At 34.8% G+C, this 20,000-nt stretch overlaps 1 long non-coding RNA gene across 1 annotated transcript in view; it reads left to right on the forward strand.

Moving 5' to 3' along the window:
- LOC136836271 (uncharacterized) overlaps positions 1–20,000 on the forward strand; it is a 643,006-nt gene that overhangs the window by 436,750 nt on the left and 186,256 nt on the right. The window contains exon 3 of the long non-coding RNA XR_010852355.1: positions 14,770–14,908. This is a non-coding gene — a long non-coding RNA (uncharacterized lncRNA). The remainder of the gene's footprint in view (positions 1–14,769; positions 14,909–20,000) is intronic.

Genomic DNA, 20,000 nt, shown 5'->3' on the forward strand with positions numbered 1-20,000 from the left:
CGGGTATTTTATTTGACAGCTTGAATTGAATTGAATATAGAATTTAGGCCAAAGGCCAAGCACTGGGACCTATGAGGTCATTCAGCGCTGAAACGGAAATTGACAGGAAAAGGTTTGAAAGGTGTAACAGGAGGAAAACCTCAAAGCAGTTGCACTATGAATCAACTGTTAGGAGAGGGTGGAAAGTAAGATGCAAGAAAGAGAACATGAAAGGAGGTACAGTAAAAGGAACGAAAGGGGTTGCAGCTAGCGGCCGAGGGCACGCTGCAAAGAACCTTAAGTAATGCCTACAGTGCACCCCATGAGGTACATGACGGCATTACCCCCCTACGGGGTATTTGACATCTTACTCCTTTGTTCACCAGGCTGTAGGGAAACAAACATGTAGGATCGGTGTATATGTTTGATGGAGGTCACATCTTCATCCGTTTTAGAGATGAATGGAAAGGTAGAGATTGATAATCAGTAATTGAATAGTGCAGTACGGATTGTACGTTTACAAACGCAAGATTTTTTAAGTATAAAGTCGTCTGGATTGGTTTCTGATTCCCATCCTTATTTGATAACGAAGGCAGAATAGACATCGTTTATCATTAAGAATTGTTATTCGGTCAGCCAAAGATGAGGTTCAGTTTTCCTTTACGGTTTGTTGTTCCAAATGGTCCGTTTGCTTCATTGTGACTCTAATAAAGCTTTGTTTTTCTATAAAGCTCTGTTTTTCTGTTGTGAAAGATATTAAGAGACTGAATGTTGTCAGATCATTAACAGTATCTTTCGGCGATGAAGTAAATAGATTATATGTGACAGTTTAATTTCATCCATATTCATAGTAATAAGCCCATCTTTCAATGGCTTCCCATTTGGCTCAAGACTATAGCCACATAATATTTAAAAAAAAAAACTACATCTCTGTGGCACTGTCATCAGAGATGCAATCAGTTAAGAAAAGAAAATTATCCTGATAATTGATTAAATCATTTTTATGCATAATTCAAGATCAAATGCTAATGGGGCTGACTTTGTAAAAAAAACCTTTCCTAGCCTAGACCCTAAGAACACGAGAGAAATTAGAATGAAGGAAGTGACATTAGAATGAAGGAAGTGGCAGATGATAGACAGACTGTACAGGAAAATGATTGCCTTGTGTTCTCCATCTTTAGTCTTCCCGGTATATAACCGCCCCCCCTCCTTCAAAAAAGAGAAAAAATGGAAAATGACGAAAAAGAAAATGCGTTTCATTGTGCTCTCAGTTACTTCAGGGATAAAAGAAAAGCTAGGTCACTTCATCAGGAATAAAAGAAAAGCTAGGTCACTTCATCAGGAGTAAAAGAAAAGCTAGGTCACTTCATCAGGAATAAAAGAAAAGCCAGGTCTCTTCAGGAATAAAGAAAAGCTAGGTCACTTCACCAGGAATAAAAGAAAAGCTAGTCACTTCATCAGGAATAAAGAATCAGCTCAGGAATCACTTTGGAATAAAAAGCAAAGCTAGGTCACTTCATCAGGAATAAAAGAAAAGCGAGGTAACTTCATCAGGAATAAAAGAGAAGCTAGGTCACTTTAGGAATAAAAGCAAAGCTAGGTTACTTCGTCAGGAATAAAAGAAAAGCCAGGTCACTTCAGGAATAAAAGAAAAGTTAGGTCACTTCATCAGGAATAAAGAAAAAGCGAGGTAACTCGTCAGAAATAAAAAGAAAAGCTAGGTCATAATCAGAAATAAAAAAAAAAATAAAGTAACTTCATCAGGAATAAAGAGAATCAGGTCACTTCATCAGGAATAAAAGAAAAAGCTAGTAAACTTCATCAGAAGTAAAAAAGAAAAAGTAAGTCATAATCAGAAATAAAAGAAAAGAGAATAACTTCATCAGGAATAAAGAGAATCTAGGTCACTTCATCAGAATAAAGAAAAGCTAGGTAACTTCATCAAAATAAAAGAAAAGCTAGGTCACTAATCAGAAATAAAGAAAAAAAGAGTAACTTCATCAGGAATAAAGAGAATCTAGGTCACTTCATCAGGAATAAAAGAAAAGCGAGGTAACTTCATCAGAAATAAAAGAAAAGCTAGGTCACTTAATCAGAAATAAAAGAAAAGCGAGGTAACTTCATCAGGAATAAAAGAGAATCTAGGTCACTTCATCGGGAATAAAAGAAAAGCTAGGTAACTTCATCAGAAATAAAAGAAAAGCTAGGTCACTTAATCAGAAATAAAAGAAAAGCGAGGTAACTTCACCAGGAATAAAAGAGAATCTAGGTCACTTCATCGGGAATAAAAGAAAAGCTATGTAACTTCATCAGAAATAAAAGAAAAGCTAGGTCACTCAATCAGGATTAAAAGAAAAGCTAGGTAACTTCATCAGAAATAAAAGAAAAGCTAGGTCACTCAATCAGGAATAAAAGAAAAGCTAGGTAACTTCATCAGAAAAAAGAGAATCTAGGTCACTTCATCAGTAATAAAAGAGAAGCTAGGTCACTTTAGGAATAAAAGAAAAGCTAGGTCACTTCATCCGAAATAAAAGAAAAGCCAGGTCACTTCATGAATAAAATAAAAGCTAGGTCACTTCATCAGGAACAAAAGGAAAGCTAGGTAACTTCATCAGGAATAAAAGAAAAGCTAGGTCACTTCATCAGGAATAAAAGAAAAGCTAGGTCACTTCATCAGGAATAAAAGAAAAGCTAGGTCACTTCATCAGGAATAAAAGAAAAGCCAGGTCACTTCATGAATAAAAGAAAAGCTAGGTCACTTCATCAGAAATAAAAGAAAAAGCGAGTAACTTCATCAGAAATAAAAAAGAAAAAGCTGGGTCACTCAATCAGGAATAAAAAAAAAAGCTGAAGTAACTTCATCAGAAATAAAAGAGAATCTAGGTCACTTCATCAGTAATAAAAGAGAAGCTAGGTCACTTTAGGAATAAAAGAGAATCTAGGTCACTTCATCAGGAATAAAAGAAAAGCCAGGTCACTTCACGAATAAAAGAAAAGCTAGGTCACTTCATCAGGAATAAAAGGAAAGCTAGATCACTTAATCAGGAATAAAAGAAAAGCGAGGTAACTTCACCAGGAATAAAAGAAAAGCTAGGTCACTTAATCAGGAATAAAAGAAAGGCGACGTAACTTCATCAGGAGTAAGAGAAAAGCCAGGTCACTTAATCAGGAATAAAAAGAATCTAAGTCACTTCACCCTGTTATCATTGTGTGGAGGTCCACTCCATGCCTTTTATTCCCTTCAGCAGCTCACTGCGTTTACTGGATACCTTCGCTTTACGAATCTTGCTGGGTCTAAGCTTTGCTCAGCCTGAACCAACGACCATGCACCCGAAATACTGTACCTGTAAAATTCGACAGTAAAAGAAGCTTAATTAAAAGACGCAAAAGCTACGAACGTGAAAATGAGCATTAAAAGAGTATTGAAAGCATTTGAGATTCGTTTCTCATTTAAATTTAGAGTTAATTTTAATATTAAAACCTGCAGGTGCTTCGTCCCTGCTTATAACGAAGACTAGGAGAGTACGTTTCCGTTATACACAATGTTCTTGAACTGGAAACCTTTCCATGAGACTGCATTTCAAAAATAAATTTATTTTTCCTTGTATCCTCTGCTTAATATTTCTGTCACAGTTGCCAGTCAAGTTAAACTGCAAGATGAAAAACATGAAAAAAGCAGAGACAAAGGTGAGAAGTTGTTTTTCACGTTATTAAGGCATGAAATGAAAAATGACATGTGACATTTCATCTAGGGAAGCGAAAAGGGCGCATTAATATAAAAACAATTTTCAGTAGGGACAGGAGTGAGGTTTGAAGAAAAATATGATATACTACTATATATATATATATATATATATATATATATATATATATATATATATATATATATATATATATATATATATATATATATATATATATATTATATATATACAATTATATATACGTATTTATATTTGTATATATATATATATATATATATATATATATATATATATATAACTATATATATATATATATATATATATATATATATATATATATATATATATATATACAGTATATACATGTATTTATTTGTACTAATGCACATAACTTCAATAATTTATTAGCAAATCATCAGATGTTTCCAGTTTTTTTTTTTCCGGTCTTCAAGGAAGGATAAACCGCCACAACACTTCTGTATCGTTTCATTCACAAACATATGGCTCCTTCAATAAATCGTATTAGGCTACTCAGAAATCACAGTGGATCTACATTTTAATATATAGTAGAGGGCAGACCCCAAAAATTGTCGGAAAACAAGAATAAAAAATGAAGATTAAGAAGTTGATGCAGTTCATAGTTTCTAAAAATGATGTGGATATTTCTCAGGTCAGGATGCCTCTCCATTAAATTTTAAACTTTGTCTCATATGGAATTCTCTGTTATATATATATATATATATATATATATATATATATATATATATATATATATATATATACATATATATATATATATATATATGGTTTCAACGTTTAAATAATAGTATTTTATGGAATCTTATATTCATATATATATAACATATATATATATATATATATATATATATATATATATATATATATATATATATATATATATATATAAAAACATATATATATATATATATTTATATATATGTCATTTTATATATATATATATATATATATATATATATATAAATATATATATATGTCATTTATATATTCATAATCATATATACATATACATATATATATACAGTATATATATAAAATGACATATATATATAAATATATATATATATATATATATATATATATATATATATATATATATATATATATATATATATACAGTATATATATATATATATATATATATATATATAATATATATATATATCTTCTTCTTCTTCTTCTTTTAACGTGATTTTTCCCATTTTTGTATGGGGTAAGCTGCAGTGCCTTCTTTCTGAAGGACTTTTGATTTGCTTTAGGGTAGACCCGTAGTCTCGATCAGCTGCCACCACTGCTATCCTTGGACCCCGGTAGCGTATGGTATATATACATATATATTTATATCCATTATTTATATAATCGTAAATGTACACTGTATGTGTGTCAGTAGTTAGGAAATCTAGAAAGTAAGTTAGAGACTCAGTACCCAGGTCTCGTGACATTTAACCGGCAAAAGATGCAGAAGAATCACTCTTCTGGTAATCCTGGGAAAGCCCGCTGACGTCACTCTTGCTCCTGGCTTTACTTTTTTTAGTTTTCTGTAAAAGGAAAATTATTGAGATGGTTATATGTCTGTCTGTCCGTCCGTACTTTTTCTGTCCGTCCTCAGCTCTTAAAAACTACTGAGGCTAGAGGGCTGCAAATTGGTATGTTGATCATCCACCCCCCAATCATCAAACATACCAGATTGCAGCCATCGAGCCTCAGTAGTTTTTATTTTATTTAAGGTTTAAGTTAGCCGTGATCTTGCGTCTGGCACCGCCAGAGGTGCCAGCCGCCGATGCTTCTCCACTTGACCGCATCTGGGGAGCAACTAAGCGCTGCCCGGTCGTGGCTGAGACTTTCATACTGCGGTACATCGAGAGTTTCATGCAGCATTGTACGTTGTACAGAAAACTCGATTGCGCCGAAGTTATTTCTTGCTTGTTATTTCATTTTTCATTTTCTTGGAGTGTCGGTCCCCCGACGCCCGCCCCGACCCGTCCACTGAGGTTTCTCTAGACTTGTTGATTTCGCCCTGCCTCCAATTTCTGGTTGTTTCTCCGCGTTCCGGAGAATTCCGACGAGACGAAGCTTAGATATTTAAAATTTTCATGATTTTCTTGAGAAAAGCTTATTTTAGCTTGCGTCCTCCGCCAAAGTGATGTTTTATTGATTCGAATAAACTGTACAGTGTTTACGGGAAGAAAGGAAAGATTCTTAAAACAACTTACAGTGTGTATACAAATAATATTGTAATAGAATAACATGGGATAATGCAAACTGTATTTTAGAATCATGTATATTATGAGGATTCATGTCTGTAATTGAAAAAACTTCTTTTTGATTCTATATATATATATATATATATATATATATATATAATATATATATATATATATATATATATATATATATATATATATATATATATATATATATATATATATATATAATATGTGTGTGTGTATATATATATATATATATTTATTTATTTATTTATTTATTTATTTATTTATTTATTTTATTTATTTTTTTTTTTTGTCCGCGAGCAAATGTATGTTGGTGTTCCCAAGTGTAGTTGTTCTATTTCATTAGTGGTTTAAAGACCACTTAGCCATTTCTCTTATTCTTTCGTGCTTTTATTATCACGAGCCATTATGCTTCCCTTCCCAAAATATCCTAAAAATCCTTCTTTTCACCTTAATCCGCTCTGAAGCCCAGTCCCCTTTGACCCGGCCCTCCACCAAATTCCCAAGTGCCAGAATGGCGTGTGTGCCCCTTCCCAAACCCGCTTGACCCCCGCAGTCACAGTCTCATCCCCATAGAGCGTTGTGCAACTTTTAACTTAAAGTGGTTAACACTTCAGTGTCACAATCCGCTAACGAGCGTCTCCTCTGGGTGGATCATGCGTCCTAATTGAGTCGTGCAACAGCATGCGCCACAAAAGTCAAGCGACTTAGCGACTTGTGGCGACGCCCATAAAGGCGATTTTACAGGTGCTCGGAGCCGGATTTATGCTGACGATTGCGGCTGCCATTGTGGGACACAATTGAATGAGGGTATTTGCGCTTTATTGCCAGCTCCGTTGTCACCCCAGGTTCAAGGGGGGTGATTTATGTGCTGCAGCATCTCGCTCTTGCTTGTTTTTCGCGAGGTAAATTGCTCTCGCGTGAATTTATGTCGCGACTTAAGTCTCTCTCTCTCTCTCTCTCTCTCTCTCTCTCTCTCTCTCTCTCTCTCTCTCTCTCTCTCTCTTTAATAAATGATCTATTCCTTCTGTATTTCCCATTACCTCCTGTTACATCTTGCTAATGAACACCATATTCTTTGGAAGACTGAATTCCAAGTCAATGGCCCCTTTGGTGGGCATGTTCCATATGAATTGGGTTCATCTTCTGAATAATTAAAATAAAGTCTCTCTCTCTCTCTCTCTCTCTCTCTCTCTCTCTCTCTCTCTCTCTCTCTCTCTCTCTCTCTCTCTCTCTCTCTCTCTCTCTCTCAGGAGATAACTGCCTATTCATTGGAATAGAAAGCCTACAGGGCCATTGGCTTGATTCAAGCTTCCAGAAAATATAGTTACTCATTTGGAGAGTTACTGGTGATACTAGGAGCTACCCAGAAGAACAGATTAGTTATTAGAGAAGAAAAAAAGATATACCAATAAATTAGAAGATAAATAAAGACATAACTAATATATTGAGATACAGGGTGAATTGTTTTATGGTGGTAATGCAATGCTTCTTCACTTAAGATTATCTATAGGCTGAAAGCAGCATGTAATTTCCTGTTGATTGACGTGTCTTGTTGCCAATTCTGATCTGTTTTATATTATGACCTGTTTTCTGTTATGACATGTTTTCTGTTATGATATAGATAAAAACATTGACATAAATAAAAATAAAAACATAATTTATTGAAGAAAAGGAATGCCTATCATTTCAATCCCTCAATATGCCCGGCAGAAAACTAGATAACTCAATATTTCACCTTTTATCCAAAGAGGTTCCATTGGAGTTGGTTTGTGTATTCCAGAAAGCCTGAAACAAATCACGACCAGACCCTGTAATAGCAGCGAAACTGATTTTGCTTTTTTTTTTTTTATGAGTTTGGGCACGTTCATCCTCTTGTTATTACCGCCTTGCAACGGGGAGCACAAATTCGTAATATTATTCCATTGGCTGTAGAGGCATAGGAAGTTGCTAAAAAAAAAAGCTCCAGAATACGTCCGAGTGCTCGAATATATCTGGATTAACGAGTGCCTTTGTTATTGCATGTTTCTTATTTTATCTACCTGTAGTTTTTTTTTTCCGTTTCAGTTAGATCACACTTTGTTCCCCTTATTTTCTAAAAAAAAAAAAAAAAAATAAAAAAATTACGTAATACTCATCAGCTAATTTCCACCTCCTTTGCCGCTGGAAAACTCCAAATATTCCTTTATTTTCTACATCTCCAATTCAGATCCTTCTGTCCTGAATGAATTCCTATTACCGCCACCCTTTAACCGCAATCCGCATCCAAGCCGCCACCGCCCCCAGCCCACCCACACCCCTTATCCAATGGCCCCATTAACTGGATCCCCTCCCCCCTTCTCCAATCCCGTCCCCCTTCCCCCAGGTGAGGGATGGTTTCAGCTGCATCTGCAGGTGGTGACCAAACGATCTTCTAGAATGGCACCGCGACCAGAAACCCATATGTTTCGATTCAAGCCCTTCCACCCTAATTCTGATTTCTAACCCTTTAATCCAAACCTTAGGATTCCATTTTCGGGGGAGTTTTTTTTTTTATTATTATTATTTCGCTCGTTTTGCCCCGTTATTGAGCGCTGGTGAACTCGTTTCGTAAACAGTCCGATCTGTTTGTGTGAGTTCGCTCCACGACGATTATTCATTAGGAATGGAATCGCAAATCCTTTTTTGGGGGGGTGGAAGAGATTGGTTGCGTGATTCCTAATTCATTTCTATTTATTATTTGTTCAACATTTTTGTCGTTCGAAATCACTCGCGTCCGGACGATGCTAAGCATGAATGGCTTCGCTCTTCGTTTTATGAATCGCCTTAATGAAGTGAAACGTACCCCATAACCCACTTTTGCCTTTTTGGCAGTCGTCATATTTAGGTACAAAGACGACCGTGATCAAAATCAGAAGAGGTGTGAACGACTGCGTTTGAAATAATGTAGCCAATTATTGAAGTTATCACAAAATTCGTTCAGTATAATTTCAACACCCTTGGTCATAATGGATACTGGGGTCCTCAATTAAGTTATTTTTAATATTCAACGTATTTATTTATTATTCAGATATATCGAAATGGGAAAGAATTATATGGACTGATACCCCCCCATTTTTTTTGCAGAGCTTTGAATAGTCGGTTAGTCTTCTAGCTTTACTGCAGATGCTCAGAAAATCAGGAGGTTTTTTTTTTTTTTTGCGGGGGCGGGGGCGCGTTTGCCCGGTAGGGGAAAGCAGGTAAATTCATACAAATACCAAAGCCATCATTTTTTTTTTTTTTTTTTTTTTTTTAGGGACGGAGAATGGAGACTCGGGGAACAGGGAGGGAAGACCAGAGTGAATTCTTACCTGAGGGAAGGTTACTTTGCTATAAATTTTCTGTGTGTGACCTTTTTCCCATTTGAAGAGAGTGGTAGTAATTATTCCCTCTCTCTCTCTCTCTCTCTCTCTCTCTCTCTCTCTCTCTCTCTCTCTCTCTCAAACAAACACACACACACACACACACACACACACACAAACACACACTTTCGTCTGTAATGCGATAAACTATAAATTCATAGTTATTTTTAAAAGGAACTTTTACCTGTTAGCAGATCTGTGACCGGAAGTAAAACAATGGCCACGAGGCTGGGCGAGTGGAAGGAGTTCCGTCTATAGTTATTAATCCCCTACCGACGAAGTTGACAGACTATAATAGTTTCCCTCCTTTGTCAGTCTACCTGGATAAAAGTCCGTCCGTTTGTCTGACAGTCTGTCAGAATGTCTGCCAGGTAAAGCTTCTCATCAGAACTAACTCTACGCGGTTGAAGATATTCTAGTCATGGTTGGTGCAAAGGCAGACCATCCTGTATAATAGGTGTGCATGAAAGGAATTCGTCCGGCTTTGTCCGTCAGTGCTACTGTAGGCCTATGAGAGAGAGAGAGAGAGAGAGAGAGAGAGAGAGAGAGAGAGAGAGAGAGAGAGCTTGTCAGTTCAACTCCTCCCACACAGTTGAATAGACTTCGGTCAAACTTGGTACAAAGGTAGACCATCATGCATAGATATACCTGGAGGGAGCTTATCAACTTTACCTGTCTAGCTTTCAATCAGTCTTTCACCTTTTCCTTATCACTAAAGCTCCTTCTATGCTGCTGAAGCTATTTCACTCAAACATATTATATTAAGGTAGACTATCATGCATTGATTCGCATACTAGGGGGATTGCTGGTCTGTCAGACCGCTATGTACTGTAGGTCACGCTTCATGACTGAAGGAATCCAAGACTTGGTTCAGAGGTAAGCCATCATTATTCCTTTCCAACTTTACCCTGTCATCACAGATCCTCCTTCAAGGTTCAAGGGATTTCCTTCAAATTTGGAACAAAAGTAGCTGTCTACGAGGGGAGCATGTTTGCTGGCTCTGTATTGTTAGTCAGTTGTACTGTACTACAAACCTAGAGTTGTAAAATGTGAAACTGTATGTTCGATTTCCGTAGATTTTGTGCGCAACCTCAACCATAACTAACACTGCAGAGAGAGAGATTCATGCGTGGCATATTCTACTGATGAACCCTTTGGAAGGACATCAACGTTAGTGATCTTGTGACCTTGACGATGGCCATGACCTTCTTACTAAAAATAGCTCCTATACGGACATTTGTGTCCTCGTGAAAAAACCCACTGACGCTATTTCCTCTGCAAGATCCATAATGGTGTCCTTTTCGGTATTGCATCAGTTGGAATGCTTGCAGAGGAGAGTTGACCTGGATCGGCAGAGATCGTGCGTTGCTTCAGCAATATTCTCAGAATGATTATTTATTTTCAGAAGCAGCATTTGCCTCATATTAAATTCATTCCGTCTTTCCAAAGGCGACAATAATATGAAGAGTTAATCATTTTACTCAAATTTGATAGGTTCATATTATATATATAGATATATATATATATATATATATATATATATATATATATATATATATATATATATATATATATATATATTACGTCGAAAGTTTTTTTAAATAACTGGTATAATATACTGACTCGCACTATCCACTGCAAGATGTAAGTGTGCAATATAGAACTTTTGGTATTGCTGGAAAATTTTGGGAACAAAAGGAGAATTAAGTAGTGGTTACACAACCTTTCAGGCTTTGTTAAATTGCTTCCAGATTATATATATTATATATATATATATATATATATATATATATATATATATATATATATATATATATATATATATATATATATATATATATATATATATATTATATATATATATATGTATATATATATATATATATATATATATATATAATATATGTATATATATATATATATATATATATATATATATATATATATATATATATATATATATATATATATATATATATATATATATATATATATATATATATATATATATATATATTTATATATATATATATATATATATATATATATATATATATATATATATATATATATATATATATATATATTTATATATATATATATATATATATATATTTATATATATATATATATATATATTTATATATATATATATATATATATATATATATATATATATATATATATATATATATATATATATGATGTATATATATAAACACATACATACCCGCTTTTGAGAGACAGCGAATTTTATGATGGCTGTGTCCGTTCTCACTGCATCACGATGTAAGGTTGGGTGGCTTTCCTCATAGTACCGAAGTAATTCGAATCTGAATTCAAATCCGGAACTGTTAATAAAACTGGGCGATATAACCGTGGATGTAATTCAATCAGAGATCGCAAATTGAATGCATTTATTTGCAGGACTGCATATCCATTGAAAAGATTTTTGAAAGGAATTTCCTCTCTGCTCATATTCGGCTTATTTTTGTTTATTCGTTGTGCACCGCTTCGTTTCGTTTGGCGTTTCGCTCCTGATTTATTCTTTTATTTTTTGTACTTTTTTTATTTTGCTTTTTTTCTCGTTTTTTTTCCTTCAGTTTTGCTTTTTTTTTTCTTCGTTGTTGTTTTTCAACTTAGATTTCTTCTTTGGTTTCTTTCCTTCGTTGTTGTTTTTCAACTTAGATTTCTTCTTTGGTTTCTTTCCTTCGTTGTTGTTTTTCAAATTAGATTTCTTCTTTGGTTTCTTTCCTTCGTTTTGTTGTTTCAAATTAGATTTCTTCTTTTGGTTTCTTTCGCTTCGTTGTTGTTTTTCAAATTAGATTTCTCTTGGTTTCTTTCTCTTTGTTGTTTTTCAAATTAGATTTCTTCTTTGGTTTCTTTCCTTCGTTGTTGTTTTTCAACTTAGATTTCTTCTTTGGTTTCTTTCCTTCGTTGTTGTTTTTCAAATTAGATTTCTTCTTTGGTTTCTTTCCTTCGTTGTTGTTTTTCAAATTAGATTTCTTCTTTGGTTTCTTTCCTTCGTTGTTGTTTTTCAAATTAGATTTCTTCTTTGGTTTCTTTCCTTCGTTGTTGTTTTTCAAATTAGATTTCTCTTTGATTTCTTCTTTTGTTGTTTTTCTTTTTCAGGTTCTTTCCTTCGTTGTTGTTTTTCAAATTGGATTTCTTCTTTGGTTTTTCCTCGTTGTTGTTTTCAAATTGGATTTCTTCTTTGGTTTCTTTCCTTCGTTGTTGTTTTCAAATTAGATTTCTTCTTTTGGTTTCTTTCCTTCGTTGTTGTTTTTCAAATTAGATTTCTTCTTTGGTTTCTTTCCTTCGTTGTTGTTTTTCAAATTAGATTTCTTCTTTGGTTTCTTTCCTTCGTTGTTGTTTTTCAAATTAGATTTCTTCTTTGGTTTCTGTCCTTCGTTGTTGTTTTTCAAATTAGATTTCTTCTTTGGTTTCTTTCCTTCGTTGTTGTTTTTCTAATTAGATTTCTTCTTTGGTTTCTTTCCTTCGTTGTTTTTTTTCAAATTAGATTTCTTCTTTGGTTTCTTTCCTTCGTTGTTGTTTTTCAACTTAGATTTCTTCTTTGGTTTCTGTCCTTCGTTGTTGTTTTTCAACTTAGATTTCTTCTTTGGTTTCTTTCCTTCGTTGTTGTTTTCCAACTTAGATTTCTTCTTTGGTTTCTGTCCTTCGTTGCTGTTTTCCAACTTAGATTTCTTCTTTGGTTTCTGTCCTTCGTTGTTGTTTTTCAACTTTGATTTCTTCTTTGGTTTCTGTCCTTCGTTGTTGTTTTTCAACTTTGATTTCTTCTTTGGTTTCTTTCTTTCGTTGTTGTTTTTCAACTTAGATTTCTTCTTTGGTTTCTTTCCTTCGTTGTTGTTTTTCAACTTAGATTTCTTCTTTGGTTTCTTTCCTTCGTTGTTTTTTTTCAACTTAGATTTCTTCTTTGGTTTCTTTCCTTCGTTGTTGTTTTTCAACTTAGATTTCTTCTTTGGTTTCTGTCCTTCGTTGTTGTTTTTCAATCCGATTTCTTCTTTGGTTTCTGTCCTTCGTTGTTGTTTTTCAACTTAGATTTCTTTTATTTTTCTGTCCTTCGTCTTCTTTGTTTTCCAACTTAGATTTCTTCTTTGGTTTCTGTCCTTCGTTGTTGCTGTTTCAAACTTTGAATTTCTTCTTTGGTTTCTGTCCCTTCGTTGTTTTTTTCAACTTGATTTCTTCTTTGGTTTCTTCCTTCGTTGTTGTTTTCAGCTTAATTTCTTTCTTTGGTTTCTTTCCTTCGTTGCTGTTTTTTCAACTTAGATTTCTTCTTTGGTTTCTTTCATTGTTGTTTTCAACTTTGATTTCTTCTTTGTTGTTTTTTTCAACTTAGATTTCTTCTTTGGTTTCTTTCCTTCGTTGTTGTTTTTCAACTTAGATTTCTTCTTTGGTTTCTGTCCTTCGTTGTTGTTTTTCAACTTTGATTTCTTCTTTGGTTTCTGTCATGTTCTTTCTTTCTCTTGGAGTGAGTAACTGTGCCCTCTGTTGGTGTTGCGTAGAATGGGCGTTAAGCAATATAGAAAAACAAAACAAAAATATGAAATCAAATAAACTGGTCACCGTGGCGCGGATTTTTATTTTTAGTTTCTGTGTCTGACATGCAAATATCCTTGCTTTATTAAAAAAAAATAAATAAAAACTAAACATTTCAGAGGCAGCAGAAATCTCAAATGCATTTTCTGCGACACATGCATAACTTTTTCATATACTGGATACGCAGAGAGAGAGAGAGAGAGAGAGAGAGAGAGAGAGAGAGAGAGAGAGAGAGAGAGAGAGAGAGAGAGGAGACCTGTGTTCATAGCCGCTGTGAACTGCATAGAAGCAAAAGTATTAAAAGCAGTGAATATTATTTTTCATGCTAATTGCAGTGTTATTCATATACAATAGATTTTGCATAAAGCCTTTGTCAAAAGAATAGGTAATGGGGCTTGCAACCGCATTCTTAGAGATTTTCTGAGATCGAGTGATTGATTTGTGGCTATTATAACTGGTGTCACAACATCTAGGCTATTGACGCCGCAATAAAATTAAATAGAAAATTAAAAGATAAGTAAACAGAGATGTTTAAAAGGAGTTCCATATGAAAATATATATACTGTACATATAAATACATATATACATATACATACATGTGTGTGTATTATATATATGTGTGTAGTGTATATATATATATATATATATATATATATATATATATATATATATATATATATATATATATATATATATATATATATGTATATATATATAATATACACATATATATATTATGTATATACACATACATAAATACACCTATGTATACATAACGTTCTAACGATCGCTTTCACTTATCACTAAATCACTAAGTAAAGGCAATATTTTTAATATTCCTAGCCCACTGCATAATGATGCCTTCTGTCTCTTCTCCAGGAATCAATGTTGGCAACCAAGAGGACAGCTGACTTTCAAGGACTCAAGGACTCCACTTGCGTCCTACCTCGCCCAGTCTCCAACACCTCTGATGCTGAATGTCTGGTGGCTCTGTCTCGTCCAAAGAAGCACGCGGGAGGTAAGCGAGTACCTGGATCTGGAACTAAATATATTCTTGTTAGGCATCGTTCTTTAAGGAATGGCGTTTTCTGATAATGCTTATTGCTTTATCTGGACTTTTTTCTTTCAAACACAGCTGACTTACCTATGACATAAAAACACATATATATATACATATATATATATATATATATATATATATATATATATATATATATATATATATATATATATATGTATATATATATATATATATATATATATATATTATATATATATATATATATATATATATATATATATATATATATATATATACAGTATGTATATATATATATATATATATATATATATATATATATATATATATATATATATATATATTAATAACAGCAGAGGGCTGAGAAGATTTACATAAATCACGTTTTTATCGGGGAGAACTTTGCGTTAATGCTTGGTAAGGACGGTACCCACCTTATCACCTACGCTAAATTGATTTTCACTACGAAATAAATCACTCCATTGGCACCTAATAATCTGATAAAGGTGATTTATTGGATATTTTCTCTATTGCGTTTCTAAGCCATTAAACTCAACCATACTTACAAGAAATTTATTTTGTTGCGTCTTTTTGTCCACGAGAGAGAGAGAGAGAGAGAGAGAGAGAGAGAGAGAGAGAGAGAGAGAGAGAACGTCTGTCTGTAGGGATTACGACCGGATTACGCTTCCTGTTCGTACTTTGTTTTCTCTTTTTGGTACGATTCTGTATCAGCAGCGTTTTTTCCTTCTCTCTCTCTCTCTCTCTCTCTCTCTCTCTCTCTCTCTCTCTCTCTCGAAGTGTCTTTGGATACGTCTTTGTAGTTCTTACCGTGTTTATCGTTCATGCCTGAACATATATGCAGTAGTTTTAAGCGGTTGAGAATTGAATAAGATAATTAACTGTCTGAAAACATTATGTTCATCGATTTGTGGCGAAGAAAGTATTTCCAATGGTAGTGTAGTGTTATACCTGTAGTAATATTCCATTCACTTAAGGATTTCGACCGTTTTTTCCCTTTACTCATTTTCCAGACCACAATGTCTTTTCCAGGCTCAAAACCGCAGTGGTACCGACGTGGTTACAAAAGTTCTCAAAACCTTTGTTTTACTCTTCGATAGGCTGTACAACTGCTGTAAAATAATATAAACTACTAAATTAGACCTTCGGTCGGGTTTAGTTCTCAGTGCCATCCACCCATTTGTCCATCCGTGAGAGATTTAAACCATCGGAAAAGGTTTGAGACGACAGATCGCGACCCAGACCTCTTGCAAGCGTCAGAGCTTTAGCAAACAATCTGAAGATTATGTTGCATTACGCTTTGGGCCATTAGATTTTCAAATAGGCGGGCAGTCAACCTTCGGAAAGGTTACCATCATGACAGTGTTGCCGTCTCACCACTGGTAGCGGTACCATTCATAAACAGGTAAAAAAATGCGCTGAATTTTCTTCAGTGCAATCGAGTTTTCTGTACAGCGTATAACCAAGGCCACCGACAATAGATCTATCTTTAGGTGGTCTCGGTATAATGCTGTATGAGACGCGGCCTGGCCTATATCTTTGCCAGACGCACGATTATGGCTAACTTTAACCTTAAATAAAATGAAAACTGCTGAGGCTAGAGGGCTGGAAATTGGTATGTTTGATGACTGGAGGGTGGATGATCAACATACTAATTTGCAGCCCTGTAGCCTCAGTAGTTTTTAAGATCTGAGGGCGGACAGAATAAGTGCGGACAGAAAAAGTGCGGACGGACAGACAAAGCCGGCACAACAGTTTTCTTTTACAGAAAACTAAAATTGTGATGTCCTTAGCGGGATGCGAACCTTCATCCGGATTATCAGAACGGCTGTCATCAAGCGCAAGTTTAACCTTACCTGTGTCGTATGTGCTATTATTATTTTGCTTGTCAAGCAAAGGCTTTAGCTCCCGAATCTAAGGATCTGTGAAGTGGAAAATCTGGTAGAACTGTATTTGACACGTGGGTAAAACAAGTGCAAGCGATTTATTAGTGAATTTAAATAGAGAGAGAGAGAGAGAGAGAGAGAAGAGAGAGAGAGAGAGAAGAGAGAGAGAGAGAGAGAGAGAGAGAGAGTACTCTCTCTCTCTTTCTCTCTATTAAGAGAGAGAAGGAGAGAGGGAGAGAGATTGATGTGCTCTCCTATGCTAATGAGTTTCCCTCTCTCTCTCTCTCTCTCTATTTAGAGAGAGAAGGAGGGAGAGGGAGAGAGAAAGAGATGTGCTCTCCTATGCTAATGAGTTTCTCTCTCTCTCTCTCTCTCTCTCTCTCTCTATTTAGAGAGAAAAGGAGAGAGAGGGAGATGTCCTCTCCTATGCTAATGAGTCTCTCTCTCTCTCTCTCTCTCTCTCTCTCTCTCTCTCTCTCTCTCTCTCTCTCTCTCTCTCTCTCTGAAATAGAAACGTTCCCATCGTGTTCTGGAGATTCAGAATTAACTTATTTTCCTTTCAGGAAAATGGTTTTGAATGCATCCATTCTTATTTTACTCAGCTGTCAATCCGACGGGACAGACCGACAGACAGACAGGCAATAATTCAAATTCATCAGCTCCGTCACCGTTGAATTCGTATTTACTTAAAGAAGCATTTAGACACTAGTCTGCATTTCCTCATACATTTCATTTGAAAAACAAGTAAAAAATGCCCCGAAGTTTCTTCACTGAAATCGAGTTTTCTGTGCAGCGTATAATATTGTATGAGCCGCGGCCCATGAAACTTTAACCACGGCCTGGTGGTGGCCTGTCCTATAGCGTTGGCAGACGCACGATCCTGGCTAACTTTAACCTTAAATAAAATAAAAACTACTGAGGAGGCTAGAGGTCTGTAATTTGGTATGTTTGATGATTGGAGGATGGATGACCAACATACCAATTTACAGCCATCTAGCCTCAGTAGTTTTTAAGATCTGAGGGCGGACGTACAGAGAAAGCCATCTCAATAGTTTTCTTTAACAGAAAACTAAAAGTCCTTGATGACGTTAGAATGTCCTTGGAAGTGATGTCCTTTTTCGGCAACTTTAGCCAGCGCTCGCGAGAAAGAACTTGAATAATTTAGCAGGCGAATTGTGTGAATATGTAAAATGCAGGCACATACTTCTTCTCTTATTAAGGGATGAAAGTTGAGTCCGCGATACAGCAAATGCACCGCGGGAGGAACAAGTTTCTGCCTCTTTTTTTTTTTTTTTTTTTTTTTTACGGGAAACGCAATATGCTGGGGCTTCAGGCACACGGACCTGTATAACAAAAGAATTTAATTTAACCCACTGCACGCCCTTGTCACGGAGGATTATTATTATTATTATTATTATTATTATTACATATTATTATTATTATTATTATTATTAGTCGTTGCTTTTAGTTCTTTACTTGCATAAATCTCATTATAATCCAAATTTTTATTTTATTCAGTTTCGTGTTTGTCTTTAATCCTGGCCTTTACCTACTAAAATCTAAAATTCTTTACATCTTGACTACTTCTAAGAAATGTCACTTGCATCTAATTTTACGTCAACCTTTAAGTAATAATTTCATGTATGATTGAACTTGAGCGCTACGCAGTAACGATATGTTGTAGTTGTTTCTCTATATAATTCTTCGATATTAACTGTTTAAAAGATGTTTCCTGTTTTTAATAATGGATGCCAAATCTTTTGATTAGAGGTTCCATGGAGACATTCTCGACGCTGGGTTGTTAGATGTAATTGTATTCAACTTGTGGCCGTGTGAATGGCCGGTAATTTCTGGAACTATTACTTTTAATACTAACAGGCGTTCGTGTGTTTCTACTTATGGCTCCTTCTCTCTCTTTCTTTTATGCGCCTTCTCTCTCTCTCTCTCTCTCTCTCTAATTTACTATACACACACATATATATAAATATATATGTGTATGTGTGTATATGTATATATACACGTACTAATTTGTGTACATACACACTTAAATAAACACACACACATATATATATATATATATATATAAATATTTATATATACATATGTGTATGTATATGACATATACCATATATATACATATATATATATATATATATATATATATATGTATATATATATATATATATATATATATGTATGTATGTATATGTATGTATGTATGTGTGTATGTATGTAAGTGCGTATGTATGTGTGTTGATATGTCTGTATGTAAATGAGGGAGAGAGAGAGAGAGAGAGAGAGTTTTTTTCAGAAATGTGTATTTCAGAGTACTTAGAAGATGAGTTGATGGATGGAGTGGGCAGAAGACGAGTGGCTGAAGATGAACTGACTCATCAGTGAAAACAGGAGGTATTCTCGGCAGAGGCGGAGGGACGAAAATGGGCCACTAATTGTAAATAAAACATTTGAGTCTGATAAGAAAGCAGTGAGAATAATAGCAGCATGTCAGGGAGGAATGATGAAAAGGTCAAGGATAACGAAGAGAAAGCAGTTAGGGGGAAAAATATCATGATGTGGTAAAGCACAGGAAGCAGGAATAAAAAAATGCTTCGGAATAATGAAGCTTTTTAACGACTGTTCTGCCCTCAAATGGAACACTGCAGTATCTGCAAAAATACAAAATTGAGATAAATGATACGTACGGCAGTTTTCCCTCGCCTTACTACTGATTTTGCAGATACTACAGATGGGGCCCCCTAAATATTCGCAGAAGGCATCAAAGAATCATTCTGAAACTGCGGTAACTTGTGTATTAGTGTTTCACGAGCCCCGTAGGCGGAATATCTCAATTTCGAAAATTGTGCAGATGCTGCCCTTTTCCGTTTTAGGGCAGTGTTGCGAGTGGAGGGCGGAAGAGAGATGATCTTGTAGAGGTGCACGAGAAAGACAAGTAATGCCTTAACAAAAACAATAGTATTTGCAAACTTCAAACCTCCGCCAAGGCTTATCAGTCCACAACCCCCATCTGTCTTTCGCACTATCACTTGACTGAATCCGGAACTCTCCAGACATCCAGCACTTTTCGCTAGTCATAAGGCCAGCCTCTTGTCAAATTTTCGTAAGAGGCCTTGCACAAAAATCTTGCAGGAACAAACAAACAAACCGAA

Source organism: Macrobrachium rosenbergii, chromosome 56 (assembly GCF_040412425.1).
Source record: "Macrobrachium rosenbergii isolate ZJJX-2024 chromosome 56, ASM4041242v1, whole genome shotgun sequence".
NCBI lineage: Eukaryota > Metazoa > Arthropoda > Malacostraca > Decapoda > Palaemonidae > Macrobrachium > Macrobrachium rosenbergii.